Raw genomic sequence first — 5,602 nt, 5'->3', positions numbered from 1 at the left:
TAACACATTTCATGCTAATTCTATCCTTTAAACTAGACATAAAAAGGCCACATACTTATTACTGGGTGGCTCCTTTTTTTTAAAAACACTATTTCATTCTGCATCTCACACAGGGCATCAGCACACCTCTATGCATATCATTTATTGTGTGTTGTTTGGCATAGATCCAAGGGATGAATGGGATTTAATAGTTTTAATTCAGATTATAAGGCTGGCTGTTGTAATAGGAATTATTAGCCAACACTTTGATTCTTATCACCAGTGCTAACTGCCATTTTCATTACAATACATCCATTCTGGTGGGTTGGTTTTTTTCTGTCTTCATTATATATGTTGAACATAACTGTGTGAGTGTGGCTTTTGGTGTTTTTATTATTTTTGTTTTTCTTTCATTAAAGCTACCATGTCAGATTGCTAAGGCATGCATCTGCCACCATTTGTTCACTGATATACTTTTTTCCTACTACCATCATATCATATGATTCTTTTGGTTTTGTCTTTTGCTAGGCCTGGCTTGAAAATGAGTTGGTTACACTTCTGCACAACATACATTCTCTTTAACAAGACAAAACAACAATTAAATACTCTGAACTTTTTTTTTTTATTATCATATATATACTTTTTTTTTTTTCAAAATACAGAAAATAAAAAATAACATGAGCTCAAGTACACAGCTTTCAAGAAGTTCATGGTTTTCTTTGCCAGCCTGCACAATGATTTCAGCACAGATTAAATTTAAACAATCAAAAGGAGGTTGATCTCTTACCGGCTGACGAGAAAGTTTGCGCAGAAGCATCATTTCTTAAGCCCCTGGTCAGTTGGAGTTGTAAAATGATGAGGTTTTCTTAACATTTGCCCTGGGGCATACATTTATGGTCCTGGTACTAGTTCTATACTGACAAGGATTCTTTCAAAGCAACTTGAGCCCAAAGGGAAGTATTTATATGCCTGCAACATAGCTGTGATTAATAAAGAATGAATTTCAATGCAAAAAATAATAATTTGAATCCCTGCAAGCTCCTTTCACATAAACCAGAGAGAAAAAAATGTATGCCAGTCTATAACATATACAATATAAATAAATTAGATTGAATATAAAGATTTTTTTTATTCCTCTCATTAGTTCAACCCTTCTCTTTTTATATAAACACCCAAGGCAGACGCTTGAGTAAATTAATATCCTTCCATATATTATAGAAGCATAAATAAATATGTGTAAAAAGTATTTCATATATGTATATATTTTTTTAAATATATATATATATATATATATATATATATTTTTATATATATATTTATTTATAATGTAAAAATATTGAATATATATACATAGACGAATATTGTATATATGTCTATATATACGTATGTATATATATGCATGTTTTGTGTATATATATATATATATATTTACATGTGTGTCTAAATGTATATTCATTGAATATATATTTGAATGTATATTCAAATATATATATTTGAGTGTAGACGAAAGACGCTCAAGTAAAATAATATCCTTCAGAATATTATAATTATAAGTTTTTTTCTTCTACCCCAGCAAACAGAAGGATATATATATACACACATATATATAATTTATATTTACAAATATATATTATATAAGAATTAATATATATATTCATAATACATATATATATATATATATATATATATATATATATATATATATATATATAAGTATATATATATATATATATATGTATAAATAAATAAGTTATATATATAGATATATTCATATATAATGTATTTATTATGTAAATATATGTATATATCAGTGTGCGTATATAAAGGTATGTATATATGTTCAAATATATTTATTTGTTTGTTCGGATACATATATATCTGTTGTGTGTATTAAATTGCGCTCTTCTGTCAGTTTTTTCATTTGACGACAGTCGGTTAAGGTACTGGCCCCAGCCTAAAGATATTAGTAGAGTCTTCATAATGTGATGCCATGGGCTAGCAAAAAATAAATGAAGAAAAATCACATAGCAGGACAAATTGACATTTTACATGCTTTCAAACTTAAACTGAAATCAGAAAATGATGTGAAATTCATCTTGTGTATATAGAAAAATAAGCATTGTGCCAAAATCCTAATCATTGGTATTAAAAATGACATCAGCTTAATTTAAAAACTGGAAATTGTTTTGCCCTGCCGGATGAGATACCGGTAGCAGACACAGGGTTCCAGGCTGATGAAAGAAAGCGGTATACTTAAAGACAAAAGAATACCCTGTGTTAAAGCGGAACCAGCTAAGATTAAAGCTTAAAGTAAAGGCCTGCCCTGTCGCAGAATGTTAAAGTGGCCGGTGAAAGATCCCCGCGCCAGGCTAAAAGCAAGCTGTACACTTATTACTTAACGAGGGCTTCTTCAGGTCTTGTCTGTAGGACAATTCAGTCACAATAACAGGCAGACCAGGCCAGCCCTGGATATAAGCTAATTCATTTTATGCGCTGCTTCGACAGTCAATGAATATGGAGCTGCGGTCAGACTTTCAAACAAACCGCCTGAGTATTTAAAATGGGAAACAATATTTATTAATATTATCACCAACTAGATCTAGATTATATAGGCTACAAGGAAACCCAGAACCAGACTGGAAAGAAGTAAATTTACTCCCACTAATGATGACTTATCACTAATACTAATAATTAAAAAAAATGTTTAAAAAAATTAATTGCTCAAACCTAATAATCATTACAATCAAGCATCAAGTCTGATAGCCAACATTGGACCTAAAATCTAGATCTATTAGTTTTTACTGAACTAAATCTTATGTTATTTACTAATAATTACTAATGCATTTAATTATTAATACCTAGGCTACTCATTCCTACAGAATCTAGAAATTCTAGATCTAGACTCTAGAGAAATACTGGCGTCCCAGGCCAACCTAACCTTTTAAGCAACATCCTTAATTAGCATTTAATTAACCATGGATCGCCTGCCTTTTTTTTTTCACCGTGAAATTATTATTGTAATTTTTGAAACAGTATTTTGAATAGATCTACCCTCCTGTTTATATTATTTTAGTTAAGCTAGAGCGTTAGATCTAGAATTCTAGATCGTCGCCTAGTTGCGTGTTTTAAAATGAAGCCAGAATATTAATAGACTGAAAATAAATGTGCCAGTTGTCGTGGGAAAAGGTTAAAAGAATAATTAATAAATGAAAAGCATTGAACTATTTCTCAAACATTAAATTAGTAGACTTGTAGGCGGCTAGATCTAGATCTATGTGATGAGTTGGATTAAAATTGAATGAATTCGTGCAGAATGTTTCGGAAGGAGTGAGTGAGCGGGAGACCCAAAAAAGTTAAAGTATCGCCTTTCCGATAGATCATTTCACATGAAAGCGATAGTTAAAGGACAGGTCGGATGCAGGGGGCACCTGGTTTTCTGATTTTAGTCAAGGAAAATGGGGAAAATGTATTTATTTTGTATTTTACAACGCGCGATGCTCGAAAATTAGTAGCTCAGGGAAGTCTACCGGTGGTTACCGCCTCAGGTTAAAAATAGCGACCAATGGCTGTAGAGGGAAAAAAAGGCACATAGTATTCGATATTAAAACAATGTTTCGCTTTTGTGGAGATTTAGGGCGTTTTTTATTATTGAAATAATATGAGGAAAGCAGTGAAATCATTATTGTAGCCAGAAAAGGACGAATAACTGCTGATTTCGTTTGAGTATATTTATAAGCCCCAATTTTCTCACACAGATGTCTACGGCCATACCACGTTGAAAATACCGGTTCTCGTCCGATCACCGCAGTCAAGCAACGTCGGGCGTGGTTAGTACTTAGATGGGTGACCGCTTGGGAACACCACGTGTTGTAGACTTTTTTTCATCTTTTGTCTTTTATTTTTTGCCCCACTGGACACCTATTCTTACCACCTGCACTCTTTCCTAAGTTCACCACATACCTGTGAACACTTTTGTAATATCGAAATATTTTTTGTTTGTTTCTTTTGTGCCTTCACGGTAGGCTACCTCGATCCTACCCACCCATGGAAACAAACCCCTTAAAAACCAACAAAGGAAAGATGACCACTCTGCCCAAATTAAATAAATAAACTAAGTAGGCTACAACCTAATAATTAGAAGTAACTCAGTAAGTTAAATAAGGGGTAGGTATGGAAAACATTCGTGTAGGGGTTACAACCACTCGAGCTAATTCGGAAACGTATGGGTGGCCCTAATAAGGGCCGGATGGGTAGAACAAATGGGTGGTCCTGGGTTGAGTTTAACCGCCGAAGCCGTACAGGGTGCGACCTTGACGTTTCAGAGCATAGACGACATCCATAGCAGTGACGGTCTTCCTCTTGGCGTGCTCAGTGTAGGTGACGGCATCACGGATGACATTTTCAAGGAACACCTTGAGGACACCTCTGGTTTCTTCGTAGATCAGACCAGAGATACGTTTGACACCACCTCTGCGAGCAAGACGACGGATGGCTGGCTTGGTGATACCTTGGATGTTATCACGCAACACCTTCCTGTGACGCTTGGCGCCTCCTTTGCCGAGTCCCTTACCACCTTTGCCTCGGCCAGACATATTGAATTTTTCTTCTTTGTTGATGAAGGAGTGTTCGAAAAACGCCGTCTGCAGAGAAACTCGCTCCTTATATACGGTCCTGGGCTCGAGTTCGTTCAATATGGCGGACACCGCCCAACCAAAAGCGGTCGGCGAATGAGCCAGCCAATGAAAAAGCAGCTTGCCGTGTCGACTGGAATGTTGCTGGCTTGTCGGCTAACGGTGTCGTTTTCAAAGTCATTTTTTCACCTATTCTGCTATGCGACCCTTGGATAAAAAATAAAGAGTTTCATTGCCCACACGTGTAGGCATAGAAAAGATCCACGTTTGTCATGTTAAAATATGATATTAGACGTTATTTTCACCGTTTTGTGCGAATAAAACTGAAATATTTCCCTACACCTAATTATGCGAGTACGAGCGAGCTCATTATGCGAGTACGAGAGAATCTCGAACGCTGATTGGTCGAGTACGAACGAAATAATATTCTCGTACTCCGCTCCGTACTCGCAGTGGTTTGTTTACATCGTGAAACGAATAGGTTAGTTAGGCTTCTAATAATTAAATAATCTATGGCGTGTAGTCGTTAAGAATAATTTCTGCTCTCCGATTAAGATCTAGATATCTAGCTCTAACCCTAAAGGGTTTTTCTTTTTTTTTTTTTATATATATATTTTAAAAAGCAATGGATAGGGTGGTGGGTGGGTGAAAGAAAAATATAAAATTTATTCTCTCCTTTCTTCACATTTGAGATAAATAAAACAATATCAACAGCATGCATACACGAATTCAAATAGCAATGTGATGTGTGAGTTGAATTAAAGAGATAAATGAATAGAACCTATCTCCCGCATCCCCCAGAATAATACTAATAGATGTAGTAGTAGTAGTAGTAGTAGAGTGGCAGACATGGGCAGGGGGTGTAGTGGGTGGGTGGGTGGAAACTCGTGAGGTGGGGGACCTTCACTGCTAATCTGAACGTTGTCAGGTGGTCCTAAAAAGGACCTTGGTTGAGGACAGGGGGTGGTGGTTTGGGCTTAAAAGAAACCTCT

General features: G+C 35.4%; 1 non-coding gene across 1 annotated transcript; it reads left to right on the top strand.

Annotated features, from left to right (window-relative positions):
- Positions 1-3,736: 3,736 nt before the first annotated feature.
- LOC131934270 (5S ribosomal RNA) lies at positions 3,737-3,855 on the top strand. Its single transcript, XR_009385608.1, has one exon. It is a non-coding gene; the product is annotated as a 5S ribosomal RNA (ribosomal RNA).
- The last annotated feature ends 1,747 nt before the right edge of the window (positions 3,856-5,602 follow it).

The sequence above is a fragment of the Physella acuta genome, unplaced genomic scaffold, assembly GCF_028476545.2.
Source record: "Physella acuta isolate Inbredline_101_S28 unplaced genomic scaffold, ASM2847654v3 ptg002777l, whole genome shotgun sequence".
NCBI lineage: Eukaryota > Metazoa > Mollusca > Gastropoda > Physidae > Physella > Physella acuta.
This window is presented reverse-complemented; position numbering and strand designations above follow the sequence as displayed.